Raw genomic sequence first — 15,889 nt, forward strand, 5'->3', positions numbered from 1 at the left:
ACATGCACGGCATCGTGGGGTTCGATTCCCTACAGCAATAGCGCCAGATTTTTGTGGAGGGGGTTCAGCCATACTTCGGGTGTGTTCGTGCGTGTATACATGACATACCCAAAGTATGTGTTCCTTCAATCCGTTGTGTATGTTTGCGCTGTAGTGCGCCAGAGTTATGTACCAACAAGTCCAACACACCACTTTAGTAGACGTATACACATGCAATACAATATATACACATGCAACATTGAAAATTTCCGAGGGGGGGGGGGGTTGAATCCATAATTTCCCCATCCCTTTTTCCCGCTCTGTCAATGTTAGTGTCCTAAGTGCCGGCGGCCACAGTTTGGCGGGAACAGTTAGAGTTTCGGCGTATAGCGCAGGTGTTGGGGCGCACGCTGGCGCAACAAATAAGCACTAACTGGCCATTCACGGCAATACCGACAATGGTCCCTTCTTCATAGAGTAACGGTGACACTTGTACTCGAGCTGCGAGATTGGAAGATGAGCCGAGCTTCCTAATACTAGGCGCGCTAACACAGCGCCGCGTAATCTGCGAGGCCGTGCGCAAGCCATCCATATACACGCCCGAGTTGGCGCATGCGCACAGTATACACGGAACACGTTTGCGCGCGTCCGTTGGCATGCTTCGCGGTCGTCTGACGTCGCCGCGGAGGTGCACGGCGACGATATACGTAATTGCAGGCCGTGTGTACACTCGTAATGCGAGAGAGGTGCACGCAATTACGCCCGGGTTGGTCGCGGCGACCACACGGACAATGCGAACGGATGTGCTAAGAACAAAATGGTCATTTGTTACAGATGCTGTAGACCCCCACAGTCGACAACAGTATAATATATGCACGACGCTTCCGCGCATCATTCTTGCCGTTGCTGCGCTGGCTCGGCTCAGAAATGTGAGCAATGTGTGGCTGTTGATTAACGAGCGGCGCCTTCAACTGACGGAACAACGAGAAAAGCCCTTGTTATTTAAACGACGAGGCAGTGATAGTTCTTTCGATTTTTTCAAGGATCTTAGTGAGCCTCCTCGCATCCTATCTCCAAAATTATTTATGTTGATAGAGAGCTTTAAAAGGGGCCCAACAAGTATAAACATGCGTATGATACAATAGTTAGCACACCATCACGGCGATGAAATCAATTCATGAGCCCTTGAGTACCTGTTAAGCTGAACGTCAGGGACTCAGTGTTAAGCTTGAAAAATTAAACGTTCGCTACGATATGTGTATTATCTCGGTTTTCTCGTTTCGTAACTGCCCGTAACTGCTATTAAGGACAACTGCCATGTGCAGAAGTACAGGACTCGCCCGAGCGTTAAACAGATCGCGATTGGGGAACGTTGACAGCACAACTACAATCGCAAACAAAAACCAATGGTATTTGTGATTGATGTTACAAAAACAATGTTCAAATTATCAGGAGGAATTTTTTTTTTGTTAACGACAGTGGGTTATAAACGGAGTCATGGTGCCCACGCGTACATAGGAACTGTCCCGTAGGTAATGCCACTCACGGCACTTCGCTAACAAAATGCTCATTTTTGTAGAATCAAGACCCGCCGCACGCAACGGTAAAATGCAGGCAAGAGAAAATAACAAAAACACTAAAACGAGCTCGAACACGAATTAAAAAAGAAAAAAGAAAAGGTCTACACTACGTGTTCCGCAAAACAGTGCATGGAAGTTTAAGAGTACCCTCGGGAAAAGCTGCAGTCCTGGTGCCGTGGGTTGCGATTGATTGATTGATTGATTTGTGGGGTTTAACGTCCCAAAACCACCATATGATTATGAGGGACGCCGTAGTGGAGGGCTCCGGAAATTTTGACCACCTGGGGTTCTTTAACGTGCACCCAAATCCGAGTACACGGGCCTACAACATTTCCGCCTCCACCGGAAATGCAGCCGCCGCAGCCGGGAATCGAACCCGCGACCTGCGGGTCAGCAGCCGAGTACCTTAGCCATTAGAGCCGTGGGTTGCGACATATCTTTCTTACTTTCTTTTCATTTCCCGAAATCGAAACCTTACCGTGCTCGAACCACGTGCGAAGCAAGTCGTACAAGTGAACCATGAACGGCATCGACGACTCGGGCTGCCGAAGCTCACACTCACAAAGGTACGCTGGTACAACAAGACATGGCGACTGTCGACCGACCGTTAAACTTATGGGGGAGAAAAACTAAAGACGATCGATTGCACAAAGGCTTGTCTCCACCGGCTGAAGAAGTAGTATATACACCGTGTTCACTTCCGCAACGAAGTCCGCCAACATACACCGCGCACAGAATTCCCGGCCCACCGACCGTCAAGATAGCGGGTTATACCGCGATAACGTATCGAATACTATTCCGAGAATGTCCCCCTCCCCTTCCAATCCCCAGAATGTGCAACGCTCATTATTCGCACTGCCCTAGATAAGATACCATTGAATCCGCCATCATCGAACAAGCACGGCGTCGCAAAGGTTAGCGTCGAGCAGCACGTATACGCTATAAGCAATGTTAAATAAAGAATAAGTTGGTGCTCGTATTACTAAATCTTTCATTGAGTTAAAACGGACAAACGGGAGGGTAGTGAAGACAGAGCGTACGCACATCCAGTATTCAACCTTTTCTTTGTCCGTCAGCGCAGCTTAAAAAAAAAAAAAAGATCAACGTCAATTAGGTATTCCAGTTTCGTGCTCTGCTTTAATAAGTGCATATATATATATACAAAAAGAAGCACTTGCCCTGTCTGGAAAAAGGGCTAGCGAAGCTTGGCGAGTGCGCACGTGACGTAGTTTCTTACCTTCTTTCTTTTGCATAATGCAATGCTCTTTGACATCATAAGCAACAGCCCAAAAATGAATCGAGACGAGGAATAGCAAGTAGTCGAGCTAACCATGCACACTTCTGCACCACTGCTACCTGCTTTTTTTTTTTTCTTTCTTCACGCCGGCAATGGGACCTTGGATTGGATTGAATAAACTTTTATTTGGTCCTCCAAAACACAGCTCACTGTGTTGCGGGCAGGTCCCACGTGGGGACTAAAATGCCGAGCTCCTCAGCCACCTCGCGGGCTTGGTGGACAGCCCAGAGCTGATCTGCCAAGGACGAGCTGCGGACTGTTCACGTGCTTATATAGCAACGAGACAACAGCAGCCAGACAACAACGACGTTCATCCAGGCAACAATGAAATGAAATTTGGCAACATAAAGTGACAAGTGATCTCGATAAAAGATCAGATTGTCAGATCATCAGAAACAGCTTATCTCCCACGATCGACAGAGCCTCCACTGTTGGAAAACATGGGCACACAGATACGCATATGGCCAGTGCACCTTAAAGGACCATACATTTCTGTAAGCTCGCTGGCGCCCACATTTTTCGCCAACGAAGCCGCCACTGAAATTTGAGTATAGCAACAAGCTTCGCTTGAGTAAAGCGATATGCCGCGGTCACAAGCTTCTGGTTTCAGGCTGCGACATGAGACGTCATTCTTGGTGTATGCATGAGGGCACTACAGCGAGTCAGTGACTTCAAGCGGCGACATTGTGGTTAACGCTTAATGCAACCTTCTTCAGCAGTACGTCTGGTTACCTGCATGAACGATACGGCAATTGGCGAAATACATTCGCCGAGATTTAAAGGCCTACCTATGCACGTATGTGTTTATCGAACGAATGAAGAGTATACTAAGCGAAGGCCAACGAGCCTCGATCGATCATATAGGTCCGCAACCAGGCGACTTACCGGACGCGGAGACAGATAATCGCAACATATATATACTCGATCCTCCGCGGGCGAATATCTACACACTTTATGGTTGTCTCGGCTCGCGCAATGAACTGCTCAAAGCGGAACAACTTTTTCGATAACACAAGACTGACTCGGAGTGCAGCTACATACTCGCGTCTTCAAGCGCAGCAGGCGGTCGCATCTTGACTTTCAGAAAAACACACGCATTGGTACCTCGCGGCCAGTGGAAATAGTCCATCGGCAATTTGAAACGGTACGGGTTTATCGCAGTATTATTTATAGGAAGTTAGTAGAATCAGTAAGAGGAAGACTGAGACGATTACCTAACGAGAACAAGCTATCTACAGTGCAAGGGGAAGGGAAGAGCCGCTGCAGGATAGTTTAGTACACCCCGTGTCAGCCGAAAGGGAAAAAAAAAACGCACGCCTGTTCCTACGAATTCGTTCACTACACTGCGCTCACGCGTGCTCCTAAATCAAAAAAAAGGAACGCCGCGCAGCCAGATTTTACTGCACGACGCCGGTGGGCACGCCAATACGCCACGAAAAAACCAGAGCAATTACAACGTTGTCTAACAGGAAGCGCGGACACGAAGCAACACTGCTATGTGTCTTTTTTTTTTTATTATTGCACAGTGAACGAACGGGGCGGCGTTTTCGAGAGAGAAGGGCTCCTGCAGACGATCGCCACCCCACGGCCTTCGTCTCGAGTGTTCCAACAGAAAACGCCACATCGAGGGCACCGTCGAGAGCACACCGTAATCGGGACGCAACTAAGAACGATCAGCACGACGCCACTCCCTTCACCGTATCGCTGGAAGCATATTCCCTCCCCCCGCCTCTCTTCGTTCACCACTGCAGACGCACAGCAAACAAAACAGCAGGTGTTACGCCGACGTGTTTGGCAAACTGGGCTCCCTCCCGCTCCTTCCTTCCCTCGGGGTGCGGGAGCAACCCGATCGATGGAGACGAGGCCTCGCAGCAACACATCCCGGGCGCGCTCGGAGCGCTTCGACGAGCCGAGCGAGTCCGTTTCGTGCTACGGTTCGACTGCGTCCAAAAGTCGATATCGTTCGGTGGTGTGTTGTAAGTATACACTTCACACAGCGGTCGGTGACATTTTACTGGCAGCTGCCGAACCTCAAACACGGCCGATATACACGTTGTGAGCGTGCGATCGCCGTTCGTCAAATGCAGCTACGCGCTCTACCAGATTACAAAGCGGCGCTGCAAGATTAGGCAATGTCAAGGGCATCTCCATTCGTAAGCACTGCAAACAATGCTTCTCCTTTTTTTTATAACAGAGCATCACGTGCAAAACATTTAACTTTACACAATGCGGTAGGTACCACTTGATAAAATGGCTACGAAAAAGGCAACACGCATAGCCAAAACAACGAATTAAATGCACAAGGCACGTAAACGACAATGTAACGTCAGATATTCCTCACAAACGCCCTTGAGGCTTTTCAGAATCGTGCCGTTCGTTTCATTCATTCATCCTTTTCATACGATATCAGCGTAACATCCTCGAAATCGGAATCCGGTTTACAAACACTTTCTAATCGACGCCACATTGCTATTTTATCATTATTTCATAAATTCTACCACAGCGCGCTAAATCAGGCACCGTATATTTTGCCACCATCACGCATATCCCATCGCATTGGTCACCCCTTAAAACGTCGCCCGTCCTCAAGCTCGCACAGTGACCTTTGCATCTTCTTTTTTTTCCTCGAGCAGCCAAGGACTAGAACGACCTTACACAAGAAATCGCTAACTCAAGCCCTACTGCCTTCATTGAAGCGATCACATCACATTATACCATATAATAAACTGTTCAACCTGTTGTATATATTGTAACCCACCCCTTATGTAATACCGCCTGGTGGGGTCTTTAAGGAATAAAAGTGAAAGTGAAAGATCAGACAATGTATAGGCCGGTGAGCACGCACAATGTATAGGCCGGTGAGCACGACAAGAAGTTTGGGTGTTTTCCCGAGACGGTGTTTGCCGCAGTGCGTACATATTGTGCAGTGAAGATGTGCTATCTGTATCAAATGAAACTTGGAACAGCGGCAAGGATTCGCGATAATATAGTACGCGCCGCCCACTTACCATGGACAGGCACGCATATATGCGCAGAGTTGCCGAACTGTATGCGCACGCCTGCCAATCGTGGTTAACCAAACAGCGCGCACTACAGCACCACGAAGGCTTGGCGCTGTTCGGGTTTCATTTGACGTTCGTAGTACATGCAGCGAAGAACGATGCAGCTCTCGTTAATCGCTTCAGTGCCACGAAAATAAATTATGGTGGTTGGGACGGCGGGAGGGGTATAGAATTGAATGCGTTCTTAAGATCGTGCAGATCGATTCATCACCGGAGACAGCGCTTGAAAGAGCGAAACTCGAAGAGCGATGGACAACAACGGCCATTCTGGAAGATGCGCCAGACGAACGCTTTCAGTCATTTCAACCAATTGCCTCTACTCCCGGAATGTCACCGCACGCCAGCACTCAAGCTGAAATACAGACACGCGGAAGACACCAACCACCCCTGAAAAAATCATGCTTCGCCCCGTCATTACCAACTTCTCGCAATCATCGCATTCCAAAGTGTCACCTCGGTACGTATCTCCGAGGCGTATACATTTATCTCGACAATTAGAATGGGGACTTCATGTTTTATTCTTCCAGCCCGCGGCACGCAGTAAGTCATTTACGTACGAACTTCTCAGCCAGCCCCATCCACATTGGATTGGTTTGGCTTCAGATTGCCCTCTACTCAGCGAACGCTTTCCGGGGCACCCCACCGGCAGTGGCGCAAAAAAAAAAAAAAAAAAAAAGGAAGGAAGAAACCAACTGCACAAAAGAGAGTCCTCAAAGTGCACGGAGAGACAGATGCGGGCTGCGGCGCCCGGAAAGCCCGTCGCTGACGCGGCGTCGGCAAATGCGCACGTGCACGACGGACGCCCCACAATGGCGGCCCCATGACGTCACCTCCACTGACTCCCCCTTTCGCCGGCAGCGTTGCACCTATGCGGGAGTAGAGAGCTCCTCCGCGAGGGGAGTAAAAAAGGCGAGCGAACGCTCTCCCCTCTCCATTCCGTCGAGCGCGGAGGGAGGAAATATTGCTCCCTTCTTTGCGAGGAGATGCGTTTTTGCTCTCCAGCAGTTAGGAGGAGGAGGGAGGCGCTCCTCCCCGGACCCAGTGATGCGGTCCGCCGCTGCACGGCCCGTTTCGGAGAGCGAAAGAACAGTGCGCTGCTTTCCATATGCATGCGCGCCCGTTCCTTTCATCTGGGAGAGAAGATTCACATTTCTCTTCTCTGCGTGCCCTTATATCTCTCTTGTTTTTACGGATAACCCGTCGTTCCCGGTGCCGCGCGCCCCCGAAGAGGAATGACACGACCGTGCCCGGGGTGATCTATCTGACACACGGACGGCCCGGGAGTGCAAACGGCGTTTTTCACCCCAGTGTATCGGTGACGAAGATTGTGCGAACCCATTCGAGCCACGCACCTACGCTTGAAATTCGCTCGTTAGAGAAACTGACGGAGTCGACGAATATACAGCCCTTCTCGGAGGGAGAATATTACAATTTTCCGGCACGTGCGCCACGCACTTTAACACAATCATAATTTATCTCAGTTTGACGACAAATTTGTACAACGTAAGAAAGAAAAAGGAGGGGGCAAAACAAACGTAAATAAATATTATAAGATACAGCGCCACCGACGAGAGAATACGGGCCGCTTCGGCAGTTGTTTCACGAATAGAACGAACAATATGAAAAAAGAAAATCAATACAAAGGACTGCACTCTCACAATCCGCATCATCGCATGTTGGGCGATACTTAATTTCTCTGAATATTAGTCGATGCCATCCCAGTCTATTTCGACGCGTTACGGTGGTCCAGTGGTTATGGAGCACAACCGCTGACCCGCAGGTCACTAGATCGAATGTCGGCCGCGGTGGCTGCATTCTGATGGAAACGAAACGCTCGATGTCCGCGTGCTTTGTTCAGGAACACGTTAAAGCAGGTGATGAAACTTTCCGGAGCCCACAATCGTATGGTGGTTTTGAGACGTAATCCCCGACAATTATTGTTATTACCCGGGCCCCTTTGGCCATTCTATTTCCTATACTACATGGTACAGCGTAGCGACAGCCATTACCACTGCTGAAAGCCATTCCTTCGAATAAAAGTTCTGATCCGTGGTTAGCTATCTGCTTGCACATTGCAGTCGCCGCCACCAAACACTGGCCACCACGAAGCGGGATTGGTATTATTATATTATGACACATCGGAGGAAAAGTAGTGTCCCATGTGAAGATTGTATTATTTTTTTGTAAAGTCGCAGTGTAATAGTCGACGACTTGCCACAACATAACAGGTCGGTAGTGTGCAAAAAACATTAAAGAAAGAGTTCGTAGCAAACGATAACAGCTACAAACTAAACCAATCGTATTTCGCGACGGATAGCAAGGTAAAAAGATACCGCAGGAAAAGCGTCAACCGATAAATTTAATAATAATCACTGGGGTTTCGGGAGCCAGAAACAGGTCATCGTCATCATTGTGAGGCACGCCGTGAAGAAGAACGCCGGATTAAGTAACGACTCCCGAGATTCCTTAAAGAACACCCTATAGATTAAAATACACGGATGTTTTTGCATTTGAGCCCTATCGAAATGCGGCTGCCATAATCAGGAATGAAACCCACGCCCTCAGCTTAACAGCCTATACCTTCTAGGATACCAGGAAGGGCAACCGTATTCTGCCAAAAGAAAAGGAATTCAGTTATCGCATAACTGAATGATCAAAAATTTGCAGTGTAGTATCGGCCAGGGCGAAGGCTGGCAATCGTCCAATCTTGCGCAGCTAAGCACGTGAAGATCTTCGCCCACTAGATTAATATTTTTTTCTTTACTCACGATTATCTCCCCCAGGTGCAGCGACGCGGAACACCGATGATCGAAAGTTCCACTCAAACGTTCTGTATGTGGCCTCTTTACGCCAAAATTGTTGTAAGCACGACTTCTCACACCAACTTTCCGATCTTTCAGCTTCAAACGGAACGTGCGCGGGGCACTAGCAAAATTAAAATAATAATAAAAAGCGATCGAAGAAGTGATCGCAATACCACAAAGGCGACGAAACGACAGGTCGAAAAGGAGTAAACACACACACACACACACACACACACACACACACACACACACACACACACACACACACACACAAAACCAAACTCGCCACAAGAATTGAAAGAACATTTCTTTCCCTATGATTTGAAAAAAAAGCAATACCACCAGTTGCATACATGTCGTTTTCAGCGCTAGCCACTGTCATCATATGCGCTTAAAATAGGCGAATCGCTTACGTCAATTAGCACACGTGTCTCTATGGGAGTTTAGCTTCCGAAATGCAACATCAAGACAGCGCATTCACCTACGCAGTGAAAAAAGTAAGCTTTCTATTTCTAACTCGATTTGTTAGTCTGCAGAAGCACAGGCCAAGCAGCTAAATTTGAGAAAAAATGTATGGCCTAAGTCGACGTCGCCCAAAGGCATGACGTTAACGAGATCATTCATTTGCGAAGGTCATTTACGAAAGCATTTATTTGACGTACATTAAAGTCCAACGCTTTTTTTTATTGACTTCAGTGCTGGAATCTGCTAATGTATTGAAAAAAGAAAGAACTACTTGCTCAAGCAGTATTACACATTAGCACTTCACGCAACGAGCATATATGCAGCACATAATAGACCCCACATATTACGTTAAGTATAACAATAAAGGTGAGGTGTTTGCTCCTTTAAGCATGCTGACATAACGCATTTAAATGCGTAATTGTCAAGCAGCGCACGCTAGAAATGGAATAGAAAAAAAAAACTTCAGCCTCAGCTATAATGCCTTGCCAAAAGCAAATGAAGGTCGCTTAATAACGGAATACGCAACTAACAATAGGCACTGGAGCATCTAAATATCGAGGTAGGTCAAGAGAAGAGAGCGCCGCCCTCAGCGACCGGTCGATGAGGCGATTGCGAGCGCAGCCACAAGTCAGCCGCGGCTTCAATAGGCAAGATCGTGTCGGTTTGGGTGCGAAGCCTGCAGACTGCTAACTTCGGTTCGATATACAAAGAAGCTTCATGTATGTGACCCCGACACGACGGCGGGCCGATTCGGATATCGATCAGACCGAGCCCGAGTCGTCCCGTTCACATGCACGAATTCCCGAAACTACGATATGATTTTGATTGGATTGATTGATTGACTGATTGATTGATATGTGGTGTTTAACGTCCCAAAACCACTATATGATTATGAGAGACGCCGTAGTGGAGGGCTCCGGAAATTTCGACCACCCGGGGCTCTTTAACGTGCACCCAAATCTGAGCACACGGGCCTACAACATTTCCGCCCTATATCGGAAAGGCAGCCGCCGCAGCCGGGATTCGAACCCGCGACCTGCGAGTCAGCAGCCGAGTACCTGAGCCACTAGACCACCGCGGCGGAGCGATATGATTTTGAGGGACGCCGTAATCGGGGGCTCCGAAAATTTCAGTCACCTGGTACTGTTTAATGCGCACCGAAATGCATAAGTACACGCACCTCTATAAGCATTCTTGCCTCCATCAAAGTGCAGCGACTACCCACGGGCACAAACACGTTAAGCGGTTCGACAGAGTCGATCCACCACAATGTCGTGCAGCTATACAAGCCGTAAATAGAACCAGCACCTTTGAGCGTCACAGCGCTACACCTTACCTGCAGCATGGCGAGAACGTCACCTAAGGCCAACCAAGTCACCGATCATCCCGCCCACGCAGAACTTGTGTCTGTGACCACGATGTGCAGTGGTGCGTGCATTTTTCTGCCTCAGCTTTTCGAAGCATAGATTATCTTGACGCATGCGCTTAACAAGTAGCGATCATGTAAAAAAAAGGTCGGCGCCGCCATGCCCACCACCCTTCCCTACCACATAACGTAGAAAAATTAAACAGCGAGCGCTTACATATCCACGAGATAAAGTTTCTTCCAACCAACGCCCGCACATGGCCGGCACTTCCGGTTACCTTGTCACATCGAAACAGCAGCGATTGCTTGAATGCACGGCATACGAGATCGCACGTTTAGGAAACTCGTTTCATGCTGCATTGGGTGGAATGTGATTGTGGGAAATCATGCAATACGCAGACTGTATTGACAGCGATCTTTATATTACGACTGCGACCTAGCAGGGGAAAAAATACCACAAATAATAGAGCAATACTACAGTAAAAATAAAGATAAAAATAATGGACGAATACGGCTTCACTAAGGCGAACTTCACTTCCAAAATGACACACCACGAAATTTTTTCATCGCACTAACGTCAAGCGATGTCGCCATTGGTGAATGATGGAAACAAGCTTACAACCGCAAAACTGTTGATAGTTATAGCGCGAGAACAAAACGACGACACAGAGACAAGAAGGACACGAAAGACATTCTTGTCTCTGTGTCGTCGTTTTCTTTTCGCGCTATAACTATCCTGATACCATATCCAACTAGCCCAAGCTGCCACGCAAAAGTGTCCCGCATATTTCTGTTCGGAGAATGCCTACATCACTGGGAAACAAAAACTGCAGGCGGGATCCCACGTACCGCCGTGCGAACAAAAGCCGCCCGAATCGCCACTGACCACACAGCGCGAAGAGGCGCTTTTGTAGCGCTGGAGGTTCCCGCACAGTATTCGCCATATGCTTCCCAGAGTACAATGTCGGTGTATGGCGCTCAGACGGTCTTGTAGCCACGAACTCGCAGTGTCGTTAATAACCCTTCCATTTTTTTTCTCATTTTCTCACGCAATTTTTCCTTTTTTGGTTGGGTATACAGGGTAGCAAACCGGAGACTTCCTGTGTTAACTTCCCTGCCTTTCCTTTATTTTTCTCCCTCTTCCAATCGTAAGAAAAAAAAAGCGTTATTCACGCTAGCGCTTCCGCCCATCAAATGAGGCACTTCATTATTTTCTTATTTTCCACCCCCCCTCCTCCAAATCCGCCTGTTATCTCTGTACTCACCGTTTTATCACCCACTTGGCGTTGCACTCGCTGCACCAGCACGGGCTTATCGGTAAAAGCGAGCAGAAAGAGTGTGAGAGAGGGCGAAGGCGAGAGATGCAATGCGCGCGTCCACGGGACCACGCGCACGCACCAGTGGACGACGCCCTCTTCTTCTTCTCCGGTGGGCCGTTGACCTTCCGGTCACACTCGGGCGACGACGCGACACGATAGCGGCCGAGCGGAAGACGCCCGGAAGGAGAGAAAGCTGCCGGGACGAGAAGACGCACGCCTCCTCACTCCGACAACGCGGAGGAAGGAAGAGAGACCACCGACTCTCGACAGGGACTCAGTCATCGTCATTACACACAATGAGGGAAACACTGAAAGTACCCGCACGAGAGCCGCCTGTAAGAAGCAATTATTGTACGTCTGAGGTATATTTAGACAACGCAAGCGGCTTTCTCGAATCCCGCGCTTAATTAACCACTTGAGCCACGGTATACGACCACGATGTTCCATTTAACCCAGCCGACAAGAGGGTCGCGTGTTCGATCCCCGCCGCGGCATTTCGATAAAGGTGAAATGGCAGAGACCCGTGTACTACTGTGGGATGTCGTCAGTGCGCGCGTCAAAGAACACCAGATCGTCGAAATTTCCAGAGCCCTCCGCTAAGCAGTCCTTCATAATCATGTCGTGATTCTGCAACGTCAAAAAACTTTTGCTATTCGACAGAAAACAGACGCCCGTCACCGCGATGAGCAGCGGGGTGAAGTGCGTCAACATCGAAAGTATTAATACGTAGAGTTCTACGACCCCAAAACCAGGATATCATTGAGGGACGCCACGGTGAAGGGCTCCGGAATTTTCGACCTTTTGCTGCTTTCTAACGTGCTCCGAGATCGCACAGTACACGGGCCATTCCACCAAAATGCGACCGCCGCGGCGGGCATCGAACCCATGACCTTCAGGTCAGCAGCCAAGCCACTGATCCACCGATACAGACTCGATATCCAGGGTAAACCATTTACATTCGATATAATTATAATAAGGCCGGAAAAAATACAAGTACCTATCGCTACTAAAACACAGACCAGCAAAAAATTTGTAATAGAAAAATCGGCCCCGTAGATGAATGCTTCACTGCAAATGTCGCCGAATGACGATAGCCTTCCGTCTGGAGAGAGTGAAGAAAAACTTTATTCGATGTTCTGCGCTAGGAAATCGGGGAATGGAATTCTGGAGGCGCTGCGTTATAAAGTGCCTCGACGCGCGCAGCGGGTAGGTGCCTCCGCCGTATCGTCTTAGCAAAGCGCGGGAAACATCTGCAATTGCATTTGCGTTGCATCGTCAGCTTAGCGTAATAAACGCTGCGTTCCTTAAAATTATTTATGTATGACGTTTATAGTATAAAGAAACACGCCACAGTATATCGGCATGTCGATGTTCTTCCTCATATATGCGTAACATTTGTTTTTTTTTTAATTGATAATACGCACAAATGTGAACTCGGAAACCAGAGCAATATTGGTGGGCGCTGCAGATGTGGTTGGACTTCGGAATTAAATGCGAACCGAATAAGAGGCGAAGAGACGAGCCATTTCGTGCGACAGACAGACCAAAACTTTTGCGCCGAAGCATCCCAACAACGGAAAAATTCTAAACCAAACTGGTCGACCACGCGAGGAGGACCACTCGGCACCTGTACCGAAGATGGCCACGCACTATAGTGTTGGGGAAAAAATAAAGCGTTTTAAAGTTCAATTGTCGCCATCAATCAAACCGTTTTGCATTTGGTGAAAAACAAGATGGACGGAAAAACAAGATTTTCTTTTCTCTCCTTCCCTCTCTCTTTAACGAGGCCGAGCATCTTTTCTCGTACGAGGAACAGAAAGCATCTTGGAGAGAAAAAGAAAAGAACAAAACAAGACAGCACCAGAGTGCATACCTTGCCCCTTTTTTATGTCAGTGAGTACAACTGCACCCACTATTTAAAAAAAATAAGAAAAAAATTTGTTCTTGCCAGGGATCGAACCTGGGACCTTCCGCGTGTTAGGCGGATGTGATAACCACTACACCACAAGAACAACTGACAGAACGGTCGACTTCAGTTGTACACAAGCCTTGCACAGCTTGCAAATAGATAAAAATGAAAAGACCTCGAGCGGTGTTCTGATAACACGACTGCTAGCACACGACCTCAACGGCGGAGAGAAGAAAGACAGCGAGGGGGGCGAAGTAGGAGGAACGGGACCCTGCCGCAAGGATGTCGTAAGCCGCTGTAAGCTCTCGAAACCTGAATGAAATTGCGCCGGTAATCAGTTCTAGCTTTGTCGGAGTATATATATAAAAAAAATAACCACTGCAGCACGTCAAGGAAGTGGGAAATATGAGATTTTTTTTTTAATCTATTTCATTTGTTGCGCACGCCTTAATTCGTGCTACTGTCATATGCGATGGAACGGTTTTTGATGTCACCTAGAAACTAACGCGCTATAACGATAGGTTTTTCACAGTGATTTGACGCAGCGTCGGGTCGCAAGTGTTTTATCTAAACAAGCGTCGCGTTTCACGTTGGAAAGCAATCAACCACTCCCGACAACGAAAGTTCGTCAAAATGCACGACGTGAACCATTAATCGACGCTGCCGGTCGGGCGCAAATCCCAAGAAACTTAGTTTCCCTTTTGGACCTATTAATAAGCGGCCAAATAAATCAACATCGAGAACTCGACTCAATGCTTTCTTTTTCTTTTTACCTTTATATTGCTACATGCATATTACCAGCCTCTTGAACCATGCGCGTTGTGTGGGCCAGACGAAGAGAAGGAAGACGTATCTCTGCTCGGGCTATGAACAGGACCGCTCAACGTTGGGACCGCTATTGTTAAATATATCGCGTAAATAGTCTACATACTGCGCTCTACCAACACGTTATTCACGGGGCGATATTTGGTTAATATTCACGTAACATTCGAGTACGTCTACAAAGCGCTCAGATCAAGCACTTCCCTCGCACACGGATTCGGTGAAACGTGTCTTAACTAAACACGTAGAAACACGTCTCATTCAATCCCGGAGCTATAATAGTGAAACGGCGGGAGGGGCAACTTGCCAGACGCACGTTGTTTTTTTTTTCCCGGAATAGAGGGTGTGTATTATTCCTATACGGCACACTCACTACATACTCATCAATGGGTTTCCGTCGAGAAGGATGACGTCATACGCTCGGCTACGCGAGGCCACCGCGGCGGCACGCACGCTACACGCGAGCAGAAAATAGACATTCCGCCAAGGGCGAGCGGCAGGAGGGGAAGGTTGTTCATCCTTCTTCTCTCTTCGCAAGCGGAAGGTCGCCGTTCTAATGCGAGCGTTGTCGACGAGGGGGCTCGCTCATTTCATACCGCCGAGCAAGCTCGCTCTGTTGGCTCGCGGAAGCTCACGCTCTCTGTGTCGGAGGCGGCTGCCATTGATACCGCGCGACACGGCGCGTTCAATAGTCCGGCAAGCGAATCGTTAACAGGTCAGCACCCAAGAGATTGCGCTGCTTGAGGACAGGAAAGTGAAATACAATGGACACATTTGGAATAGGGTTTGATTCGTTATAGCGTTCGGTGGGTACGACATGCTGTTCTCGAGACTTCGACTTGGTTATGCAAGAGCTTGGCGCACGACGCATGCGCCGTAGCGCCGCCAATCGCTAACGCGAAAGTTTGCGCACTCTATTCTAAAGCCGCGAAAGTACAAAAACCATCTTTGCAACGTTTCCCCTCTGATCGGCCGAAAACACCAACGCAGTGGAACTTGACCGTTCCAATACATCCTCAGATTCGGCGTCACCAAGAGCTGCGACGCGAGGCACTGCGGTTACGCGGCGCCCAAGCACGCTTTGATCGAGATCAACTACGACAGCCTTCTTGGTACACCGTTCTACAGCATCAGGAAGGGTCCGTACAGTTTGCGCGGCTGCAGGCATCACCGGAAGGTCGCTACGCTCGCTCCAACCGTTGGCGGACCGCTACACTGTACGATTTACACTCGATTCGAGGAGCACGCGTGGCAACCTCGCGCGAAATGCAACGGCGCGGTCACGC

General features: G+C 48.6%; 1 protein-coding gene and 1 non-coding gene across 6 annotated transcripts in view; both read right to left on the bottom strand.

Annotated features, from left to right (window-relative positions):
• The window catches only part of Utx (Utx histone demethylase), a 150,548-nt gene that overhangs the window by 35,587 nt on the left and 99,072 nt on the right, over positions 1–15,889 (bottom strand). The window contains exon 1 of one of the 5 annotated variants that reach the window (XM_075890269.1): positions 10,524–10,628. The exons of the other annotated variants lie outside the window; for them this stretch is intronic. The gene's annotated coding sequence lies outside the window, so the exon portion shown is untranslated. Of the gene's footprint in view, positions 1–10,523; positions 10,629–15,889 lie in introns of those variants that run through there. 5 annotated transcript variants of the gene reach the window in all.
• On the bottom strand, positions 13,812–13,884 carry TRNAV-AAC (transfer RNA valine (anticodon AAC)). The gene has a single exon. It is a non-coding gene; the product is annotated as a tRNA-Val (tRNA).

Source organism: Rhipicephalus microplus, chromosome 1, assembly GCF_043290135.1.
Source record: "Rhipicephalus microplus isolate Deutch F79 chromosome 1, USDA_Rmic, whole genome shotgun sequence".
In the NCBI taxonomy this organism is placed as follows: domain Eukaryota; kingdom Metazoa; phylum Arthropoda; class Arachnida; order Ixodida; family Ixodidae; genus Rhipicephalus; species Rhipicephalus microplus.